This window comes from Lepidochelys olivacea (assembly GCF_965140295.1).
Source record: "Lepidochelys olivacea isolate rLepOli2 genome assembly, chromosome: 2".
Taxonomy (NCBI): domain Eukaryota; kingdom Metazoa; phylum Chordata; order Testudines; family Cheloniidae; genus Lepidochelys; species Lepidochelys olivacea.
This window is the reverse complement of record NC_140412.1, coordinates 19035520-19060899: the sequence shown is the minus strand read 5'-3', so window position 1 is coordinate 19060899 and position 25380 is coordinate 19035520.

Sequence of the window (25380 nt, the reverse complement as noted above, 5' to 3'; positions counted from 1 at the left end):
AAAATGGTAGATGTGATATACCTTGACTTTAGCAAAGCTTTTGATAGGGTCTCCCACAATATTCTTGCCAGCAAGTTAAAGAAGTATGGATTGGATGAATGGACTGTAAGGCGGATAGAAAGCTAGCTAGATCGTCAGGCTCAATGGGTAGTGATCAATGGCTCCATGTCTAGTTGGCAGCCAGTATCAAGAGGAGTGCCCCAGGGGTCGGTCCTGGGGCCAGTTTTGTTCAACATCTTCTGTAATGATCTGGATGATGGCATGGATTGCACCCTCAGCAAGTTCACGGATGACACTAAGCTGGGGGGAGAGGTAGATACGCTGGAGGGTAAGAATAGGGTCCAGAGTGACCTAGACAAATTGGAGAATTGGGCCAAAAGAAATCTGATGAGGTTCAACAAGGACAAGTGCAGAGTTCTGCACTTAGGATGGAAGAATCCCATGCACTGCTAAAGGCTGGGGACCAGCTAAGCAACAGTTCTGCAGAAAAGAGCTTGGGGATACAGTGGACGAGAAGCTGGATATGAATCAATAGTGTACCCTTGCTGCCAAGAAGGCTAACAGCATATTGGGCTGCATTAGTAGGAGCAGTGCCAGCCAATCAAGGGAAGTGATATCTCCCCTCTGTTCGGCACTAGTGAGGCCACATCTGGAGCATTGTGTCCAGTTTTGGGCCCCCCACTACAGAAAGGATGTAGACAAATTGGAGAGAGTCCAGCAGAGGGCAACGAAAATGATTAGGGGGCTGGGGCACATGACTTATGAGGAGAGGCTGAGGGAACAGGGCTTATTTAGTCTGCAGAAGAAAAGAGTGATGGGGGTACTTGACAGCAGCCTTCAGTTATCAGAATGGGGGGTTCCAAAGAGGATGGAGCTAGGCTGTTCTCAGGCAGACAACAGAACAAGGAGTAATGGTCTCAAGTTGCAGTGGGGGAGGTCTAGGTTGGATATTAGGAAAAATTATTTCACTACGAGGGCGGTGTAGCACTAGAATGGGTTACCTAGGGAGGTGATGGAATCTCCATTCTTACAGGTATTTAAGGCCCTGGCTGGGATAATTTAGTTGGTGTTGGTCCTGCTTTGAGCAGGGGGTTGGACCAGATGACCTCCTGAGGTCTCTTCCAATCCTGATATTCTATGATTCTACTTATATGATCCCCCATTACCATAGTATCTGAGTGCTTCACAATCTTTAATGAATTTATTCTCAAAACACCCCTGTAGGTAGGGCAGTGTTATCCCTATTTTACAGATGGGGAACTAAAACATGGAGAGACTAAGGGAATGTCTACACTTTAAGCGATAGGTATAAATTCCAGCTCGAGGAGACATACTGGTGCTAACTCTGATCAAGCTAATGTGCTCGAAACCAAGTGTAGCTGCAGTGGTATGCTGCCTGCAGGATATACTCATCTAAGACCCTAGGCACATATTCATGCAGCTAGACTCTTCTATGCTCTAATTTCAGCCTTGAGCTGGGATTTACACCTTCGTACCCGAAGTGAGTCGTCCAAGATCACACAGGAAATCGGAAGCAGAGTTGTAAATTGAACCTGGATATCCCTAGCCACTGAACCAGTCTTCTTCTCAATTATTATAATATTGCTAATTTTATAGGCTTGATTTTAACTTTGTTAGCATATTTCTTTGATATGAAAAGTTGAGAGGAGAGGGGAGAGGCAGCAAAAACCTTGTTATTACTATTTATTTTTGGTTCTTGCTGTTTCAGAATAATGTTTTAGGAGGCTAGCCCTCTTTGTGGTGTCTGAAAGAGTGGGGTACCCTTTAAGAAAGAACATACATGGCATCCTGGGGCTTTAGTGACTACACAGCACACTTGCCACCCAGGCGATCCTAATTTGGGTCTAAACTCAGTGAGCCAGCAGGGGCCTTTGCCAAAAGAAAAGTAAAGAAAGAATAAAATGGGGAATTCCTGAGGGGGAGACAAAGCTGAGGATGTTATATACATGCACACACAGACAGGCATCATCCCGATATGGTTCTAATGTTTTAAATCTTTTAGTACTTTATGTAGAGAAATCATTATAGATTTTTTTTTCTTACCCAGAAACTGAAATCCGATTTGAACGGAGTCACACATGCTTAATGAAATCCTGTTTACAGTTCATGCAACATGGCTTTTGGCTCAGTGGGGTTGTGTCATAAATATAAAGGGAAGGGTAAACCCCTTTGAAATCCCTCCTGGCCAGGGGAAAGCTCCTCTCACCTGTAAAGGGTTAAGAAGCTAAAGGTAACCTCGCTGGCACCTGACCAAAATGACCAATGAGGAGACAAGATACTTTCAAAAGCTGGGAGGAGGGAGAGAAACAAAGGGTCTGGGTCTGTCTGTAGTCGTCTTGGCCAGGGACAGAACAGGAATGGAGTCTTAGAACTTTTAGTAAGTAATCTAGCTAGGTATGTGTTAGATTATGATTTCTTTAAATGGCTGAGAAAAGAATTGTGCTGAACAGAATAACTATTTCTGTCTGTGTATCTTTTTTGTAACTTAAGGTTTTGCCTAGAGGGGTTCTCTATGGTTTTGAATCTAATTACCCTGTAAGATATCTACCATCCTGATTTTACAGGGGGGATTTCTTTATTTCTATTTACTTCTATTTTTTATTAAAAGTCTTCTTGTAAAACACTGAATGCTTTTTCATTGTTCTCAGATCCAAGGGTTTGGGTCTGTGGTCACCTATGCAAATTGGTGAGGCTTTTTATCCAACATTTCCCAGGAAAGGGGGGGGTGCAAGTGTTGGGAGGCTTGTTCATTGTTCTCAGATCCAAGGGTTTGGGTCTGTGGTCACCTATGCAAATTGGTGAGGCTTTTTATCCAACATTTCCCAGGAAAGGGGGGGTGCAAGTGTTGGGAGGATTGTTCATTGTTCTTAAGATCCAAGGGTCTGGGTCTGTAGTCACCTAGGCAAATTGGTGAGGCTTTTTACCAAACCTTGTCCAGGAAGTGGGGTGCAAGGTTTTGGGAAGTATTTTGGGGGAAAGGACGCGTCCAAACAGCTCTTCCCCAGTAACCAGTAGTAGTTTGGTGGTGGTAGCGGCCAGTCCAAGGATAACGGATGTAATATTTTGTACCTTGGGGAAGTTTTGACCTAAGCTGGTAAAGATAAGCTTAGGAGGTTTTTCATGCAGGTCCCCACATCTGTACCCTAGAGTTCAGAGTGGGGGAGGAACCTTGACATGGTGGCACAGTGGTGGGATTAACCTGAAATCATTTTGAGATCCAGTTGAGATTTTTTGAACTAGAAATACAGATTTTAAAAAGGAATTTTTAGGAAGTCCAGAAAGCAGCTTTGAAACTGAAAGCAGCTTGGTTTCTCTCTGCTTTGTGGCCAAGCAGAGACAAAAGGGGATTATCTTGTGAATTGCAGGTTTTCTTTGCCTGGAGGCAGGGTACTTAACTCCTGCAGGGAAATTCACAGTCTTCCAACCCAGAGGTTTTTTTTTCCTTTTCTTCCTAAAAGTAAATAGGGGGTGTGTGCTCTACCCATTTGCCTGGAGACAAAAGTGGCAGGGTTTTTTTTAGGATTTTGATTTTTTTTTTGTTTTACAAGGAGCACAGGTTTGAAAAGAATTTTTTTTTTCTTTGGGCTGGGTAAGCAGGTTTCCAAGTAGTTGGAGGTTTTTTGCTTTAATTTGGGCCCAGAGCAGAGACAAGGGAATTGTCTTTTTCTGTAGGCTGACAATCACTATCAGAGAATAGGTATTCTATTCCAGCACAGCAAAATTTTACAGCCAAGTTTTGTTTGTTTATTTCTAAACCTCGGGTGTAAAGTTAGTTAAAAACAGAGAGGTTAGAATGGCCAAATCCTCGGCTCGACTACAGCTGGAATTAGCCAAATTTCAGGCTGAGGAAAAACAAAGGGAACATGAAAGACAGATAGAACTCATGCGGCTGGAGAAGGAGGTACAGGAGGCTGCCCACAAGAGGGAAATGGAGGCAAGGAAGCATGTGGAGGAGATGGAGAGGATAAAGGCCCAGCAGAATATACCAACAAACCCTAGCAATCCTTCTCCAGGTACCACTTCCCATCCCAGAAAGTTCCCCACCTACAAGACAGGTGATGATACTGAGGCCTTCTTAGAAAACTTCGAAAGGGCCTGCCTTGGGTACAACATCTCTACTGACCAATACATGGTAGAGCTGAGGCCGCAGCTCAGTGGACCCTTAGCTGAGGTGGCAGCTGAAATACCTAAAGAACATATGAACAAGTATGAACTGTTTAAATCCAAGGCGAGAGTCAGAATGGGGATAACACCCGAGCAGTCTCGTCGGAGGTTCCGAGCCCTAAGGTGGAAACCAGACATGTCATTTACCCGACATGCCTACCACATTGTGAAACATTGGGATGCCTGGATATCAGGAGCAAGTGTTGAATCTCCAGTAAATTTGCCCTTCCTAATGCAAATGGAACAATTCTTAGAGGGTGTTCCTGAGGAAATAGAAAGATACATCCTAGATGGGAAACCCAAAACTGTAATCGAGGCAGGAGAGATTGGAGCCAGATGGGTGGAGGTGGCAGAGAAGAAGAAAACTGGTCGCAGTTGGAGCGGAGACCAGAAGGGACCACCCCAGACCACACCCTATTACCGGGGGCCGCCCAAAGCCCCACCTACCTCCCAAAGAACCCTCCAGACCCCTTATCGTCCCACCACCCCGTTCTCCAGCAACCCACCTCGCCCCGGTGACCCGTCAGCTGGACGATGTTTTAAATGTAACGAGCTGGGGCATGTAAAGGCCAACTGCCCCAAGAACCCCAACAGATTACAGTTCATTGCACCGGAATCACACCAGAGGTCCACAGGCCCAGATACCTCCCAGATACCCTTGGAGCGGAGGGAAACTGTGAGTGTGGGCGGGAAGAAGGTCACCGCGTGGAGGGACACCGGAGCACAAGTGTCAGCTATCCATGCTTCCTTAGTGGACCCCAATTTAATCAACCCAGAGATCCAAGTGACGATTCAACCCTTCAAGTCCAACTCTTTCAATTTGCCTACAGCCAAGTTGCCTGTCCAGTACAAGGGCTGGTCAGGAATGTGGACTTTTGCAGTCTATGATGATTATCCCATCCCCATGCTGTTGGGGGAAGACTTGGCCAATCACGTGAAGCAGGCCAAGAGGGTGGGAATGGTCACCCGCAGCCAGGCTAAACAAGCCGTGAGGCCTAGCTCTGTTCCGGAAACTTCTATCAGGACCCAGTCAGAGGTGATGGACCTGGACCCCAGGCCAATGTCTGCAACAGCAGTAGTGGATCCAGTCCCAGAGACCCAGACGGAACCAGTCCCAGAGCCGGAACCAGCCAAACAACCAACACCAGACCCCGTGCCAGCACTGAATCCAGTACTTGCAACCTCAACACCAGAGGGCCCCACCGAACCTGAACTGGCAGCAGCCGATAACCCTACACAAGAGGCTCAGCCGGAGCCTGAATCCCAACATAGTGCACCAGCGGAGAGCGGTTCACAGTCAACAGAAACAGCTCCATCCCCTATATCGCTTCCAGAGGGACCAAGCCTATGTCCCCAATCCAATGAGGAACTGATGTCTCCAGCATCAAGGGAACAGTTCCAGACCGAACAGGAAGCAGATGAAAGCCTCCAGAGAGCGTGGACGGCGGCACGGAGCAACCCACCGCCTCTCAGCTCTTCTAATCGATCCAGGTTTGTTGTAGAAAGAGGACTTTTATACAAGGAAACTCTTTCTGGGGGACACCAGGAAGACTGGCATCCTCAGAGACAGTTGGTAGTTCCAACTAAATACCGGGCCAAGCTCTTGAGCTTAGCCCATGATCACCCTAGTGGCCATGCTGGGGTGAACAGGACCAAAGACCGTTTTGGGGGGGTCATTCCACTGGGAGGGAATGGGCAAGGATGTTTCTACCTATGTCCAGTCTTGTGAGGTGTGCCAAAGAGTGGGAAAACCCCAAGACCAGGTCAAAGCTCCTCTCCAGCCACTCCCCATCATTGAAGTTCCATTTCAGCGAGTAGCTGTGGATATTCTGGGTCCTTTTCCGAAAAAGACGGCCAGAGGAAAGCAGTACATACTGACTTTCATGGATTTTGCCACCCGATGGCCGGAAGCAGTAGCTCTAAGCAACACCAGGGCTAAAAGTGTGTGCCAGGCACTAGCAGACATTTTTGCCAGGGTAGGTTGGCCCTCCGACATCCTCACAGATGCAGGGACTAATTTCCTGGCAGGAACTATGAAAAACCTTTGGGAAGCTCATGGGGTAAATCACTTGGTTGCCACTCCTTACCATCATCAAACAAATGGCATGGTGGAGAAGTTTAATGGAACTTTGGGGGCCATGATACGTAAATTCGTAAATGAGCACTCCAATGATTGGGACCTAGTATTGCAGCAGTTGCTCTTTGCCTACAGAGCTGTACCACATCCCAGTTTAGGGTTTTCCCCATTTGAACTTGTATATGGCCGTGAGGTTAAGGGGCCATTGCAGTTGGTGAAGCAGCAATGGGAGGGATTTACACCTTCTCCAGGAACTAACATTCTGGACTTTGTAACCAACCTACAAAACACCCTCCGAACCTCTTTAGCCCTTGCTAGAGAAAACTTACAGGATGCTCAAAAAGAGCAAAAAGCCTGGTATGATAAACATGCCAGAGAGCGTTCCTTCAAAGTAGGAGACCAGGTCATGGTCTTAAAGGCGCTCCAGGCCCATAAAATGGAAGCATTGTGGGAAGGGCCATTCGTGGTCCAGGAGCGCCTGGGAGCTGTTAATTATCTCATAGCATTCCCCACCTCCAACCGAAAGCCTAAGGTGTATCATATTAATTCTCTAAAGCCCTTTTATTCCAGAGAATTAAAGGTTTGTCAGTTTACAGCCCAGGGAGGAGACGACGCTGAGTGGCCTGAAGGTGTCTATTACGAAGGGAAATGTGCTGGTGGTGTGGAAGGAGGTGAACCTCTCCATGACCCTTGGGCGTATGCAGCGACAGCAGATCCAGGAGCTGTGCACTAGCTACGCGCCAACGTTCTCAGCCACCCCAGGACTGACTGAACGGGCATACCACTCCATTGACACAGGTAATGCTCACCCAATTAGGGTCCACCCTTACCGGGTGTCTCCTCAAGCTAAAACTGCTATAGAACGGGAGATCCAGGATATGTTACAGATGGGTGTAATCCGCCCCTCTGAAAGTGCATGGGCATCTCCAGTGGTTCTAGTTCCCAAACCAGATGGGGAAATACGTTTTTGCGTGGACTACCGTAAGCTAAATGCTGTAACTCGCCCAGACAACTATCCAATGCCACGCACTGATGAACTATTAGAGAAACTGGGACGGGCCCAGTTCATCTCTACCTTGGACTTAACCAAGGGGTACTGGCAGGTACCGCTAGATGAATCTGCCAAGGAAAGGTCAGCCTTCATCACACATCTCGGGCTGTATGAATTTAATGTACTCCCTTTCGGGCTGCGAAATGCACCTGCCACTTTCCAAAGACTTGTAGATGGTCTCCTAGCAGGATTAGGAGAATATGCAGTCGCCTACCTTGACGATGTGGCCATATTTTCGGATTCCTGGGCAGACCACCTGGAACATCTACAAAAAGTCCTTGAGCGCATAAGGGAGGCAGGACTAACTGTTAAGGCTAAGAAGTGTCAAATAGGCCTAAACAGAGTGACTTACCTTGGACACCAGGTGGGTCAAGGAACTATCAGCCCCCTACAAGCCAAAGTGGATGCTATCCAAAAGTGGCCTGTCCCAAAGTCAAAGAAACAGGTTCAATCCTTCTTAGGCTTGGCCGGTTATTACAGACGATTTGTACCGCACTACAGCCAAATCGCTGCCCCACTGACAGACCTAACCAAAAAGAAACAGCCAAATGCTGTTCAGTGGACCAGAAAGTGTCAGAAGGCCTTTAACAAGCTTAAAGCGACACTCATGTCTGACCCTGTACTAAGGGCCCCAGACTTTGACAAACCGTTCCTAGTAACCACAGATGCATCCGAGCGTGGTGTGGGAGCAGTTTTAATGCAGAAAGGACCTGATCAAGAATTCCACCCTGTAGTGTTTCTCAGCAAAAAACTGTCTGAGAGGGAAAGCAACTGGTCAGTCACTGAAAAAGAATGTTATGCCATTGTCTACGCTCTGAAAAAGCTACGCCCATATGTTTGGGGACGGCGTTTCCACCTGCAAACCGACCATGCTGCACTAAAGTGGCTTCACACCGTCAAAGAAACTAACAAAAAACTTCTTCGGTGGAGTTTAGCTCTCCAAGATTTTGATTTCGACATCCAACACATCTCAGGAGCTTCTAACAAAGTGGCTGATGCACTCTCCCGTGAAAGTTTCCCAGAATCAACTGGTTAAAATCGTCCTTGAGATGTGGAAAATATTGTTAGTCTTTATGTACTTGGTAGTATATTTAGAGATGCATGTGTCTTATTAACTCTGTTTTCCTAGAGCTCCAGGAAGAAATCCCAGCCAGTGTTTCACCCTAGCTGAGATTTGGGGGGCGTGTCATAAATATAAAGGGAAGGGTAAACCCCTTTGAAATCCCTCCTGGCCAGGGGAAAGCTCTTCTCACCTGTAAAGGGTTAAGAAGCTAAAGGTAACCTCGCTGGCACCTGACCAAAATGACCAATGAGGAGACAAGATACTTTCAAAAGCTGGGAGGAGGGAGAGAAACAAAGGGTCTGTGTCTGTCTGTAGTCGTCTTGGCCAGGGACAGAACAGGAATGGAGTCTTAGAACTTTTAGTAAGTAATCTAGCTAGGTATGTGTTAGATTATGATTTCTTTAAATGGCTGAGAAAAGAATTGTGCTGAATAGAATAACTATTTCTGTCTGTGTATCTTTTTTGTAACTTAAGGTTTTGCCTAGAGGGGTTCTCTATGGTTTTGAATCTAATTACCCTGTAAGATATCTACCATCCTGATTTTACAGGGGGGATTTCTTTATTTCTATTTACTTCTATTTTTTATTAAAAGTCTTCTTGTAAAACACTGAATGCTTTTTCATTGTTCTCAGATCCAAGGGTTTGGGTCTGTGGTCACCTATGCAAATTGGTGAGGCTTTTTATCCAACATTTCCCAGGAAAGGGGGGGGTGCAAGTGTTGGGAGGCTTGTTCATTGTTCTCAGATCCAAGGGTTTGGGTCTGTGGTCACCTATGCAAATTGGTGAGGCTTTTTATCCAACATTTCCCAGGAAAGGGGGGGTGCAAGTGTTGGGAGGATTGTTCATTGTTCTTAAGATCCAAGGGTCTGGGTCTGTAGTCACCTAGGCAAATTGGTGAGGCTTTTTACCAAACCTTGTCCAGGAAGTGGGGTGCAAGGTTTTGGGAAGTATTTTGGGGGGAAGGACGCGTCCAAACAGCTCTTCCCCAGTAACCAGTAGTAGTTTGGTGGTGGTAGCAGCCAGTCCAAGGATATCGGATGTAATATTTTGTACCTTGGGGAAGTTTTGACCTAAGCTGGTAAAGATAAGCTTAGGAGGTTTTTCATGCAGGTCCCCACATCTGTACCCTAGAGTTCAGAGTCGGGGAGGAACCTTGACAGGTTGTTTTCCTTTGTGCTCCCAGCATACCTACAATATCTGGCTTGATTAATCCGTTGCCTTTGCATGGTCTATTTAAAATGTCAAATTAATTGTTAATGCGGGAAAACAATGTGGGCCAAATTTATCTCTTGGTTCCACCTGGGCCGCCCCGCAAAGTTAAAGCATTCTCTCAGCTGTAAAGGGAGAGCAAGCTGAGTCTGAAGTAGGGGGAAAATATAGATCTGTGACACCATTTTTATTCTTTGTAAATGAGTGAAATGCAGAGTGGTTACAATAGTGTGTCTGACTGTACCTGGTGAAAATCCCACTGAAGTCAGTAGGAGGCTTTGCTCTGACCTGACTTTGAACAGGGATGAGGATTGTTTCCTTTGTGAAAGTTTCATGCCACATAGGTCAGCTTCTCTCTCACAGGCACATGTATAAATTAGATTCTTTCTTTAATTAAAAATAAACATAATAGGAATGGTTTCTCTCTGTCTTAGGCACTTATGTGGCCCTGATTACCATTCTATCTGAACCCCTCATAATCTTAAGTGTATTTATCTTCATAATGCTTCTGTGAGGTCAGAAGTACCATTGTCTCATTTTACAGATGGAGAATTGAGGCAAAGAGAGACTCTGTGACTTGCAAGGGTCATACAGGAAGTCTGTGTCAGAGCAGGGAATGAAATCCTGGTTTCCCAAGTAGCAGGCTATTACCCTGGACCATCCTTCCTCTTATGAAATTCCCTTGATGGAGCAAAAAGAGCCCTTGAAAGCTAGTACTTCAACTGACCAAGATAGGTTTCCCAGTCTGTAGAAGAAATAAATTATTCATCTCTAGGTTTTTATGTACGAAAAATGTACACAATTGCACACCAGCAATCCAAACCTTATTGATCAGAGTACAATAGTTCTCATCATGCATGTGCACGGTATATAGAAAGTAGTCTGTAACTCTTACCCCTTTGTTTTGTGTGTACTGTACTTTTAAATTTCAAAGAACTCTGCTTGTCTGTAGAGCTAGCAGTCATTTTGTTCTCAGGTCTGTCACAGAGAAGGCACACCTACTGTGCACTCTTCTGGAGACTTTATTCATTTTGCTCTTTTCCTTTCATTTAAAATACAAGACACAGATGAAGAACATATTGTGGGGAGAGAGAACTCAGGTTTTTAATAGTGATCTTAACAATTCATCCTGCACATACTTCAGTACCAGCATCAGTGGCTTGCGCGTTAGCAGTTAACATGGAGATGCAGTTGCTTCCTGTTAGCTGGCAAGAATTTCACCACTGCTTCTGGCTTTGTGATTCACAGCTGGAAACAGTAGGTCTGAATCTTGCCTGGGTAGGCCCATTTATTCAGTTGTCACATGGACTATTTGATATTTAAATCTGGCATGACAACCATAGCAGAGGTGTCTTAGAAAGCCCAGTGAAAAATAAAAGCTCCAGCTGTCAGAAGGGAAGAGATTCTGATGATCTGACATGTCTTTCTGAATCCAGCTTTGTAAACAATTAGGGTCAAATTCACAGATTCCAAGGCCAGAAGGGACCACTGTGGTGATCCAGTCTGACTACGTATATAACACCGGCAACAGAATTTCCCCAAAATAATTCCTGCAGCATATTTTAGAGAAAAACAGCCAATCTTGACTTTAAAATTCTCAGTGATGGAGATTCCCTTAATAAATTGTTCCAATAGTTATTTACCCTCAGTGTCAAAAATGTACTCCTTATTTCCAGTCTGAATTTACCTGGCTTCAACTTCCAGCCATTGGATCATGTTAAACTTTCCTTTGCTAGACTGAACAGCCCACTCTTAAATATTTGTTCCCCATGTAGATACTTATAGACTGTGATCAAGTCACTGCTTAACCTTCTGTTTGTTAAATTAAATAGATTGAACTCTTTGCGTTTATGTTAAAAGGCATGCTTTCTAATCCTTTAATCTCTCTCATGGCTCTTCTCTGAACCCTCTCCATATTATCCACATCCTGCATGAATTCTGGGAACCAGAACTGAACACAGTATTCCAGCAGAAGTCGCACCAGTGCCAAATATAGAGGTAAAATAACCTCTCTACTCCTACTTGAGATTCCTTTGTTCATGCATCCCAAGACCACCTTAGCTCTTTTGGCAACAGCATCAACTTGAGAGCTCGTGATCAGCTGATTATCCACCATGACCCCCACATCTTTTTCACTTACTGCTTCCCAGCCCCCCATTGTGTAAATATGGCCTACATTCTTTCTTCCTACATGTATACATTTTAACAGTATTCAAACACATATTGTTTGCTTGTGCCCAGTTTACCAAGCAATCCAGATTGCTCTGTATCAGGGACCTGCCCTCCTTTTATTTGCCACTCCCCCCAGTGATGATCTCATGTTTTCTTCCAGGTCATTGATAAAAATGTTTTATAGCATAGGGCCAAGAACTGATCGCTGAGAGACCACACTGGAAACACACTCACTTAATGGCAATTCTCCTTTTACAGTTTCATTTTGAGTCAGCCAGTTTTTAATACATTTGATTTGTGCCATGTTAATTTTATATAGTTCTAGCTTTTTAATCAAAATGCCATGTGGTACCAAATCAAACATTGTACAGAAGCCTAAGTATAATTACATCGACACTATTACCTTTATCAACCAAACTTGTAATCTCATCAGAAAAAGATATTAAGTTAGTTTTACAGGATCTACTTTTTTATAAACCCATGTTATTTGCATTAATTACATTACCCTCCTTTATTTCTTTATTAATCGAGTCCTGTATCAGCTACTCCATTATCTTGCCCAGGATGAGTGTTAGGCTGACAAGCCTATAATTACCTGGGTCATTCTGTTCACCTTTTACAAAAATGGAACCACATTTCTTCCACTCTTCTGGACTTCCTCGTGCTCCAAGACTTATTGAAAATCAACATTAATGGGCCAGTGAGCTCCCAACCAGATCTTCTAAAATTCTTGAATGCAAGCTATCTGGATCAGCTGATTTTAAAATGTCTAACTTTAGTAGCTGCTGTTTAACATACTCCAGAGATACTAGTGGAATGGAAAGAATGTTATCACCACCATATGATGAGACTATATCATCTGGGTTTTTTTTCCCCAAAAATACAGAAGAGAAATATTGAACACTTCTGCCTTTTCTGCATTATTTTTGATAATTCTAACATTTCCATCTAGTAATATACCAATACCACTGTCAGGATTCTTTTTGTTCCTAATTTATGTTTTTAAAAAAACATTCTTATTGTTCTTCAACTCTTCTGGCCATAGATTTCTCCTTTGCTTCCCTTATCAGTTTTTTTACAGTTCCTAACTTCTGGTTTATATTCATTACCATCAACTTCCCCTTTCTTCCATTTCTTTATAATATATATATATATATATATACATTTTATATCTGCCTTCACTTCGCCTCTAAACTAGGCCAGTTTCTTAGCCAGCACAGCCTTTTCCTCAATTGTGGGATTGTGGCTTTTGGGGCATCTGGTAAGATGTTCTTAAATGATTCCCAATTATCATTCACATTTTTCTGCTTAAATTCTTCCACCCAGCTGATTCGGGTGAAAATAATTATTTTCAACTTTGTGAAACTGGCCCTATTAAAGCACCAAAAATATATATATTATTGGTCTGGATTTTATTCTGCTTCCACATTATAAATGTGTTCAAGTCATGATCACTTGTACCTAAGCTACCATTAATAACTTTTTTTTTTTTTAGTTCTTTTTCTGTTACTCTCTTTATCTGTTAGGACAAGATTTAATAAAGAATTCTCCTGTGTTGGCTGAAGCACTTTTTGAGTTAGGAAATTGTCATCTATAATATTTAGAAATTCCAAGGATGTTTTAGTGCCAGCAGTATCAGACTTCCAGCATTAGTCACTCAAATTAAAATCCCCTATGATCAAGCAGTTTTTTTCTTACGTATTATAGATAGGTACATAAGGAGGCAATCGTCCTGTTCCTTTTTATGATTTTGTGGTTTGTAGCAGACACCAGTACCCCATCTTGTGCTTTACCTATTAGGACATTGATCCATAAGCATTCAAGATCATTTTCTTACATGTTATTAGTGACTCGGAAATAGGTAACGTCTTTTTTAACACGGGGTGCATTCCCCCTTCCCTTTTTGCCCACTCCATCTTTCCTAAACAGGTTATACACACTGATTTTTAGTATTCCAGTCATGTGAATCATTCCACCAGGTTTCAGTAATACCAGCTAGTGTAAATTTATGCCCATAAATAAGACTCTTCTCAGCTACACTCATGCATCTCCATTTGCCCCTTACACTTGTGCCATTCCATGAAATTTTAAGTAAGGAAAAATTTGGCCCTAAATTAGGGCTGTCGATTACTTGCAGTTAACTCATGCAATTAACTCAAAAAATTAATTGCAATTAAAAATATTAATCACAATTAATCTCAGTTTTAATCACACTGCTAAAGAATAGAATACCAGTTGAAATTTATTAAAAGTTTTGGATGTTTTTCTACATTTTCATATAAATTGTATTCTGTGTTGTAATTGAAATCAAAGTGTATATTATTTTTATTACAAATATTTGCACTGTAAAAATGGCAAACAAATGAAATAGTATTTTTCAATTCATCTCATACAAGTACTGTAATCTCTTTGTCATGAAAGTGCAATTTACAAATGTAGATTTTTTTTGTTACATAACTGGCATCAAAAACAAAACAGTGTAAAGCTTCCGAGCCTACAAGTCCACTCAGTCCTACTTCTTGTTCAGCCAATTACTCAGACAAACAAGTTTGTTTACATTTACAGTGTCACCAGAAAGTGAGAACAGGCATATGCATAGCATTTTTGTAGCTGGCATTGCAAGGTATTTATGTGCCAGATATGCTAAACATTCTTATGCCCCTTCATGCTTCTGCCACCATTCCAGAGGACATGCTTCCATGCTGATGTTGCTCGTTAAAAAATAATGTGTTAATTAAATTTGTGACTGAACTCCTTGGGGGAGAACTGTATGTCCCCTGCTCTGTTTTACCCACATTCTGCCATATATTTCATGTTATAGGAGTCTCGGATGATGATCCAACACATGTTGTTCATTTTAAGAACACTTCACTGCAGATTTGATAAAACGCAAAGAAGGTACCAATGTGAGATTTCTAAAGATAGCTACAGCATTCGACCCAAAGTTTAAGAATCTGAAGTGCCTTTCAAAATCTGAGCGGGATGAAGTGTGGAGCCTGCTTTCATAAATCTTAAAAGAGCAACACTCCGATGCGGAAACTACAGAACCCGAACCACCAAAAAAGAGAATCAACCTTCTGCTGATGGCATCTGACTCAGATAATGAAAATGAACATGCATCGGTCTGGACTGCTTTGGATTGTTTTCGAGCAGCACCGTCATCAGCATGGACGCATGTCCCCTGGGATAGTGGTTGAACCATGAAGGGACATATGAATCTTTAGCGCATCTGGCATGTAAATATCTTGTGACGCCGGCTACAATAGTGCCATGAGAATGCCTGTTCTCACTTTCAGGTGACATTGTAAACAAGAAGCAGTCAGCATTATCTCCTGCAAATATAAAAAAACTTGTTTCTCTGAGCGACTGGTTGAACAAGAAGTAGGACTAATTGGACTTGCAGGCTCTAAAGTTTTACATTGTTTTGTTTTTAATGCAGGTCTTTTTACATAAATCTATGTTTGTAAATTCAATTTTCATGGTAATGAGATTGCACTACAGTACTTGTAATAAATGAATTGGAAAACACTATTTCTTTTGTTTTTTTACGGTGCAAATACTTGTAATCAAAAATAAATATAAAGTGAGCACTGTACACTTTGTATTCTGTGTTGTAATTGAAATCAATATATTAGAAAATGTAGAAAACATCAAAATATTTAAATAAACAGTATTCTATTATTGTTTAACAGTGCAATTAATCACGATAATTTCTTTTAATCGCTTGACAACCCTACCATAAACGTATGCTGATGAGAATCTTTGTATGCTGTTCCACTACGGAAATGAGCAGTGGCAACTTATCAACTACAGCAAGCAAGGCCCAGCCTACTCAGAGAATTCAAAAGCTGATTCCTAAACTCTATTTTTTTTTTTTTTGCATCTATACAGATTTAGAGGACAGTTAAGCAGGTACATATTCAGTAAAACATTCAAGAAAATGTAGTACTGCATGTGAGGCTCAAATCATGGCACAGGTCATGGTGCCTCATGAAACTACCCTGTTACCATGGCAAATTTCCATACCCGAGAGTCACTTCATGAGGGTATTGCTGAGGTAACCGCAGCATGGTGAGGCTGCAGCAGGATGGCAGCAATTAAGGCTGGTTCTGAGAGCGGGGCTGCAGGGGGCTCCCTCCCAGCGCTGACAAAGAGGGGCTGGAGGAGGCTCCCTGCATATCTGAGAAGCCCAAGATGCCAGGGTGCAAGGCGCCGAGGTGGCTGCAGTCATCCTGGCCTGGCACAGCATTGCAAGGAGTAGCAAGAGACCCAGTCATGGGGGAGGCCACCCTGCTGCTGAACAGTTCCTGCCTTGGAATGGCCGGCTGGTGAGGGATGAAGCGAGCTCCCTGCAGCCATGCAGGGCCAGTGACACCTGATCCCTGCAGGTGCAAGGAAGTAACAGCAGTGGTCCTGACAGGGTGGAGCAGAGATCCCTGGCCAAGACTGCAAGGAGGAGGATGTAGATTGGAATCTGTGAGACTTTTTTCAATATTGGCCTCACCTGTCAAAAAAGTCACCTGCCACCACTGGAAATAAGTACTAACTGGAATTTGTTTTCATTGCGGCTATCTTTTTCTGTACACTGTTACTGTTCTAAGTGCATGTGTATGTGAATGCAGATACCAATTTAACCATCCTGGAGACCAATGCTCTTTATTCACAGAATGAGTATGTTATGGGCAGCGGCAGCAATGCAAGCGAATTCCCCACTCAGCCCTCCACGGGCACCTCAACCCTGCTTCAGGGTAAGAGGGAGGCGTTCAGCCTGCTCAGTTCTTGGGCTGCCTTCCAAGGCTAACAGGAGGAATGCCAATTGTGGAGGTGGTTTGTGTGATGTGGTGTACTCTCTCTACTGGGCTCAAAGTGTGTGCACTTTCCTCTATGTATTCTTGGAAATTCCACTGCTTTTTAAAAATTGTTACAACGGTGTAACCAAAAACATTATATAAACAAGTTGCATACTTCAAGAAATACATTTGCTGCCTAGAAGCTACCCGCATTGCTTAAGTGGCTAAAAGCAGTTGACTTTTGAGGTTGTATTTGTCAATGCACCCAAAGGTGCTTAGTCATGTGGTTTACCAAACACTGTGGTGTCTAAAGACTGTTGAACAAAACAAAAATGAGTAGATGCAATGTACAGCTGAATACTAGTAGGGATTCCCCAGTTCAGCAAAACACTTAAGCACGTGTTTAAACCCCTCTGACTTCAACAGGGTTTAGACTTGTGCTTAAAGTCAACTGCCTTTAGTCGCGATAGCAATCCATCCCTTTACAATAAAGTTCTTGCTCAGATACTTAACTGTAAGTGAGTCCTGAAGAGGAATTTGAATGTAAATGGTAGTGGTTTATCCGATAGGAAGTAGTGGGAACTTCTGTGAGTAGGGGGTAACATGGGAAAAGGCGTGAGAGAAGCAGATGAAGGAAACATCCAGGCTGGCACATTGGCAGGGCAGAGAGGTCAGGGGAAAAGAAATAAGATCAGCAGTGCTGGCCAAGACAGATTTTGTATTCCAACTTGATCCACATTCCAGTCCAGATAAGAACTGGACTGATATTAGTTTTCTGAACATCTTGGAGGATTTTTTCTGCTGGGAGCAGCTGTATTCATATTTGAATGTGAAGCACAATCCCAACAGATACTTGTTGAAAATATACATCCAATTACCACATAGCACAATTAAGCATGACTGATATTGTTTACCCCATAGTCCGCCAACTTTCCCTGCTATGCAGTGTATATGTGAACTAAGAGCTGCTAAGTCTTATGGGGAGGAAGAAAGAGGTAATGTGGCATTTCCCCAGCCTCCTTGTCACTTGTCTCCCCTCGATGGCCAATATGATACTGTTTTTGATCCATGTGGCCAAGAGGACCAGAGCAAGGGGAAGAGCCAAAGACTAGCTATTCCACCATGGCATATTACCCTTGAACGAAATCAAGATTCATGACGTATCACTGTAAGCTTCTGCTTTTTGAATGCAGCTGCAACTCCTACTATGTAGCTGTTCAGTATTGCAGAGTAGACAGCCAGGAGTAACAAGCAGCACAGTTACAGCCAGGGAGGAAGCCAGGATACCCACCAAAGTGGGCTGTGCAAAAGGTACAGAGAGGTAGAATTCCATATATAAGCACAGTGTGGAAGATATCACTGTGGCGGGTAAGGGACACAGAGAGGAATGGCACATCACTGGCAGAATGGAGGCATCTGGGAGAGGCAGGCCAGAACAGAGCTATACAGGGTCTAGAAGATGACAACACAAATCTTAAATCTGATCTAGTGGAGAAGTGGGACTTTTGTGTGTAACTATAAGAAGATGCAGAAATACCAAATATAGATGGGTTGCAGCTAAAACAACCCACTTTACATTATCATGAATACCTGCTCCAGACCAATTTCTCCATGTGTCTAAGGTGAATTACAGCTGTCTCCTTCGCTTCTGCAGGAAATATGGGAAAGTATGGAGTCCTTGTATTTGTTGTTCCTCCAGTTACACTGGACTATGATTTATTGGTGCAGGCTCACTAATGATTTTTCTCCTAGGGAATATTAAGAAGTCACTAGCTGAAAAATATAACTGACTACAATAATCAGTTCTACCACAGTCCAATACACTTTTCAGCAAGGCATTTGCTGCAGCAGATCAAGAGAGATGTCCTTTGAGAATGGTATTTTAAAGTGTTCCCTAAATTATAGTTGTGCCATAAATATGACCAGTTTAAACTAAGGCAGTTGAGAAATTATATATATTGAAAATTACAGGGGTATGATCTTTTTGCACTAGCGCATAAAGATTTAATCTTCCCAGGGTTAAGTACCCAGAACACAGCAGTTGTATCAAGATAATAGCTAGAAGGATGTTCGGAGAAATGTTCTCATGGTTATTTCTCACAGCCTCGATGTGTTCTTTGAAGGAAATGCCCTCTGCAGAGCACAGGTGCAAAGTATACATAGCATTATAGGGATGGACTAACCACTCCTGTGGGGACACTTTGCAGGAAAGAAAAGAGGGAACGTGGCCACAGGAGAGTTAGCCCACATGTGAGCTCTTATCATTTCATCTGATGTTCTAGGAATGCTCCACAGGCTTCTGACTGAAGAAAGAAAAAAGTCAAATTTACCAGGGAGACCATGTGGTTTGAGTCAACAAGTTGGCAAAATATAGACAGATCGCTGAGAACTAGCTGCAGCCTTTCATTGTTTCAATACAGCCATTATTACACTTATGGGAAAGTCCAACGAGACTTAGGGATGGATGACTCTGTTTCCCTGTTGAAGCTGTTCCACTGTGTATGAAATATTTACTTTCTCTCTAGCCCAATGAAAATGTAAGAATTATTGTATTGCCTAATGGTTAGAGCACCTGGTTCCTATCCCTGCTCCAATGACTATTATAAAATAGTGGAACAGCTTCAAGAGGAGAGACTGAGACCTAGCCTTAATTACCCTATAGCCTAATGATTAGAACGCTCACCTAGCAGGTGGGACCCATGGGTTCAAATCCCTGCTCTAAATTGGGCAGAGTGGAGATCTGAACACCTGGGTCTCCAACGTCCCAAGTGAGTACTCTAACTGCTGAGCTATCAGGAATAACCAGGCACCACTCTCTTTTTTCATGTGGGTTAGGTGTGCTCTAAGCTTGGGCCCCACAGGTCTGATAGACAGGGGAACACCTAGTTTGTGAATCTGATGGGGCTTGCATGTGAGTGTCAAGCAATTCAGCACCATCAGGACTCGGGTGGCTTTGCACGTAACCACCAGCAGCAATTTAGGTGCCTATGGGGGCTGATGACAGGTAAGCAGGAATTATGAGGATCTAAATTTTGGACATAGGCATGTAAAGTGGTAGCTAGGAACTTAAATCCCTTTGTAGAATAGCCCTAATATACTAAGGGGATCAGGGTAATCGACAATCTTTTCTGTCGTTTATAAAACAAAAAGAATCTATTATACTCTGTTTCCTATACGTGATCTCATTATTTTATGTGATGAGAATACCAGTTGGGTTGATACAGATAACTACATCAATATAATAGACTTTTATAAGGCATTTAACTTAAACACAGAGCCTTAGCCATGTGGTACTGTCACGGAGGTCACGGAAGTCACATGTTCTGTGACTTTCCATGACTTCTGCAGTGGCTCATGCAACTGGCCCGGGACCCACATGGGCAGCTCAGGCAGCCCCTGGGCCAGTGCTACTGGTGGCTGATGCTGGGGGAGTCTCACCCCCACTCAGCTCCCCAGCAGCAGGAGTTTAGGTGGGGGGGGGGCCTCAGGACTGAGGGCTGGGGTGAAGGGCGGTGCTTACCTGGGAGGGGGGGCACATATTAAATGGATTAAGAACTGAGTAAATGACAAATCTCAAAAAGCAGCTGTCAATGGGGAAATGGTCATTGAATGGCGGTCTTTGTAGTGGAGTTCTGCAGGGATCAGTACTAGGCTCAATGCTATTCAATGCTTTTATCAATGATCTGGAACCAAATATAAAATCACGGCTGATATAATTTGCAGGTGATACACAAATTGGTGGAAAGGTAAATAATGATGAGGACAGGGTAGTCATACAGAGCAATCTGGATCACTTGATAAACTTGGCCAGTTTAAACAAAATGTGTTTTAATATAACCAAAGGCAAAGTTATACATCTAGGAACAAGGAATGCAGGCCACACCTATGGAATTGTGGGACTGTATCCTGGAAAGCAGTGACTCTGAAAAGGATTTAGGGGTCATATTGGGCAAGAAAATGAACACGAGCTTCCAATGTGATGCTGTCTCAAAGGGGGCTAATGCGATCTGTATAAATAGAGAAGTAGTGAGTAGAAGCAGAAAGATGATTTTTACTCTGTATACATCATTGATCAGACCAAAACTGGAATACTGTGTAAAGTTCCACTGCTGACATTTTAAGAAGGATGTTGAAAAATTGGAGAGGGTACAGAGAAAAGCCACAAAAATTATTCAAGGCCCAGAAAAAATGTCTTACAGTGAGAGACTTAAAGAGCTCAATCTGTTTATCAAAAAGAAGATTGAGGTGTGACTTGTCTATAGTGTATAGGTACCTTAACGGAAAGCAAGTGCCAGTTATTAAAGGGCTCTTTAATCTAGCAGAGAAAGACATAACAAGAACCAACAGTAGGAAGATGTCAAACAAATTCATTTTAGAAATTAGACTCAATTTTTTCACAGTGAGGATGATTAACCATTGGAGCAGAGTACCAAGGAAAGTATGGAGTCTCCATCTCTTAATGTTCTCATATGAAGGCTAGATGCCTTTCCAAAATACATGCTTCAGCCAAACACAAATTATTGGGGGTTAACTCCATTTTTATCTGCTTATAAAGATACAAATTCATAATTCAACTTTACAGTAATAGGATTTTCTTTCTCTACCCTTTGAAAAATCCAAACAAAAATTCACACATGTTCAGGGTTGCTTTGTCTTGCTAGTTTTAGAACTGGATTTATTATTTTTATTATTATTCATTAATATTTTTTTCCAGGAAGCTTATTTTGTATTTTTTTGTACTGAATTTGAATAATCCTGCCATGTGACTAAGATGAGCAATCAAAATTGACAGTGTGTAAAAAAACAAACAAACAAACAAACAAAACAAAACAAAAACCCTCAAATCAGAATTTCATGAGAAATTTTTCAAAAACAGAAAATCTCCTTAAAAAAAAAAAGTCAAAGCTTTTTGGTGAACACTTCAATGTAAAAAAACCAGCCAAATTTTCATCAAAATATTTTGCATGAAAAATGTGGATCAGCTCCAATTCTAAAGAGTTCTTTACTGCTCCTGATGTGTATGGAGTAGGGCTTATTTTCCTGGGTGTTGCCAACATCCTTCAGTCCTAAAGAACTGGAGTTGCCTTGCATCTCATGACATGAACACTGTATGACTTTGGTCAGACTATGATCAGATTCTGATTTCATTTACACTAGTTTAAATATGGAGCTAATCCAAGTTTACAGGGGTATAAATAAGACCAAAACGAGGCTTATGTTGCCACAGCATAATCAGAGCAAGCCTGTGGTGCTTTGGCACTGAAGTTACCAATTCCTCCTTTTTGAAAAAAGGTAAAAGAAAGAGCAAGTTGGGCCAACAATGCATATTTGTTTTCTCTAAGGCGTAAAGAAAATGAAGTTACTCAGGATTTACACCAGCATCAGAGCAGAATCTGGCCTATACTGTTTATAGTTCACACAGGCCTCAATTCGGCTAAGCAGTTAAGTATTTGGTTAAGGCCATCCCCTGTTCATGAAAGCCCTTAACTACGTGCTCAACTTTAACCATGAACTTAAAGTCAATTCAGCCTTAAGCCTGTGTCTAACACCTGTGCCTAAAGTTAAGCACTTGCTTAAGAGCTTTGCTGAATAGGGGATGGACTGCTGAATCAAGACCAAACAGACAGGGACCCAACATAGCCCACTATTATGCAGGTATGGTTTCCAAAGTACTACGATAGTTTGGGTTTATTTGGGGGAGTTATTTAGTTATAGGTTAACTGTGAAAATTCACAAGGAAAGACTAGAGACCAGCGTATGCCAGACTATTAAACTACCTTACTCCTTGCTATTTACAGCTCGGCTTTTTCCTTTTCTTTTCCTTTTTTTTTTTATTTGCTGTCTGGTCAGGTTCCTGGGAGCTCACCTCCCTGCCTCAGACAATGCATTTTCTCAGGTTCTCTGATTCTGGTAACTTCAGCTAGTAATTGATTCACATATTTCACTTTCCAAGATGGCAGAGCTAAGATTACTGTGAGGAGATGCAAACAGGGGAAGGTTATAAATTACAGAAACAGATTTAGTGGATGGAGAGGGCTGCAACACAGCTGTGAGCGACTTGCCTCCCCCCTCACACACATACAGTATTTTTAAAAAGCTGATATAAGCTCTCATTACCTTCCGAATCAGATTCCTAAGAGAGCATGCTTGAGACGACACTATCTACCTGCTGGAATAGCTAAAAGCCTACAAACACCCGCACATGGGACTTTGAAATGTGAAATTTGCTTCCTGCTTTTTGGCCACTAAACTTGATCGTTCAAATGTTCATGGGAAGAAAATGCAGAAGGGATGTGTACATGGTCGAAGCTAATTTTCATGAATATTTCCAGTAATTTTTTTGTATCCAGATCTACTAAACTGTATTTAAGGTAACTAAGAATTTAAGTTTTGCAGGTGGGACTTTCAAAACACTCAGCACTGCATGTGTAAGCGTTCATAATCGGGGCCAGATGATCAAAATGGCTCCCATTTAGGCACCAAAGTGTTCAGCACGCAGAAGTTCCTGTTGGGACACTTATTCTGTATCCCAAATAATTTCCCAGGCATGACTCTGCCTCACTCTTCCCCTTCTAGTTATTTTATGGATCCCTTTCTTTCTTTGGTCATTTCTTCTGTTCTTTCATTCTTCTCGCTCGCTCTTTGACTCACTGGTGTGTATTATACGACCCTCTCTGTGCCAAACCACTCAGGGATATTACTTGTTACAGCTCCCTGCTACAGAGCCTTATCTTTTTTAGCTCAAGATGCCAGAGCTGTGGCAGAACTGATTTGATCACCTGGGGTGTCGGCCAAGAGGGTGGTCGTCACATTTGTGCAGTCTTTAACTTGGGAGTTTATGTCCAAGTTAGGACATCAAAGGATCTGACCCGTTATTGTTAAGGATCTACCATGTGTCTGACCCTGTACAAAGTATAGAAGATGACCATGCCCATGCTCCAGGTAACTGAAGAGTCTGATCCTGTATCCTCCAGTAGAAAGATGAGGGTGCTTTGGATCTCTCAGGGTCAGGGCCTTAATCGTCAAACTAAATTATGTTCCTCTTTCAAAAAGGAGTGAGAAGGGTTTTGCTGCAATATGGCTGTGCAGACACAAGACCTTCGCAATTACCTAATTTAGCTGTACAAAAGAACACACATTTGGAATTGCATTTTTGGGAACTGTTTTGAAACAGACCAAACTTGAGTCAGCGTCCATCTGACTTTACTTAGTTGTTGTGATAGCATTGTTTGAAGTGGTTTCTTTCGGTTCTGGCTGGGGCTCATAAACCAGGCAGCAACGGTACAAGCTGCCACCCACAGTTAACTCAGAGGTAAGCAATGCACAGCTGGAAACATTCATTGCTCTAGAAAGAGCAGCAGCAGAGCGAAAGAAAAAATTGCTGACTCATGCTTTTGGCTAGTTTGGTTTTCAGGAATTCTCTGGTTTATGAAAAGATGAAATCTAGGACTGCTTAATTATATAGGGAAAGACATCAGTATCCTGTAGAAGTGATTGTCTACTAAAAAAAATTGAGTGTTTTTATCGGACATACGTAATCTTAATTTCACTTGATTTCTATAAGTTAGACTCTGGTTTAATTTTACACAGTTTAGAGAAAATATGGAAAGGGGATGTGGGAACTGTCAATGAATACTTCAGAGGTAATGAAGGAAATGCAAGGGAGATGGGTTTTCGGATGTTTAAAGAAAAGAGAAATTAAAGAGTAGTGGGCTGAAGAGAATGGAAGACTATATAAAGTTTTGCCCAACTTCTAACTAAAATAACAATGAAACCATCTGAACAATGTCATCATTTGCCAAGAGAAATAGTGGCTTAACCCTGCAAACTGCTAAACAAAGAGATAAGGCCTTTGACAAAGATCCTAGGTCCAACCTGGGGATCCTCTGTATCTCTTCTTTCCTCCTATTTTATATTAACAAACTGTGTGTAAATAGGATTGTAAATATCTCATCCTTTAATTAAGCCATTTTTTGCTCTTGTTAGTGCTTCTCTGTGGTTATCTAATAGAAATGAATGCCACGTGTTGTTAATTGTTTGTGTTACAGTAGCATGAAGGGGTGTCAAATGAGATCAGGATCTCATTGTAATAGGTGCTGTACAAACACATAATAGACAATCCTTGCCTCAAAGAGTATGAAAATCCAAACAGACAGGACAGACAAGGGGCAGGAGAGAGAATGTAGCATTATCCCCAGTTTACAAATGGGGAATTGAGGCACAGGGATATTAAGTGACTTGACCAAGGTGTCACAGGATGACTGCTGGAGAGCAGAGAACTGAACACAGCCTTCCTGAGTACCTTCCAGTACCTTAGCCACCAATCCAGCCTTCCACTCATACATCTATAATAGTTAGGTTACAAACTTTTAACTAGCAGAAGTTCAGAAAATATTAATATTTAATAAAAGTCCCTATAAATATTTTTGCTTTGCAAAAACCTCCCTAAATAATTTTTTGGCAGATTTCCTTCTTACACTGCAACACAACAGCATAAAAGAATTCCTGCATTCCTGTTGCAGAAAGACGTTAAAAGCAGGCCACAAATAAAATAGAGCTTCTATTCAATGGAAGCATTTCCAAGAATAAATTACTGACTACAGGTACAGTACTTGTATATAGTCATCTTTCATTGATCAAGTTAGCTTTAACTCCCTCCCTCCCACCCCTTCCCCACATGAATTATGGTAAGACTCACATTCTCTTTTTTCCTAGGCTCAATTATTCTTTGTTTTTCCGCACCACTCACCCCAGAACTGACAACAGCAAAGGTCATGTAGGTCATGCTTAGCTAGTCACAAATGCCATAGCACATTATCTGTGACACAAAATA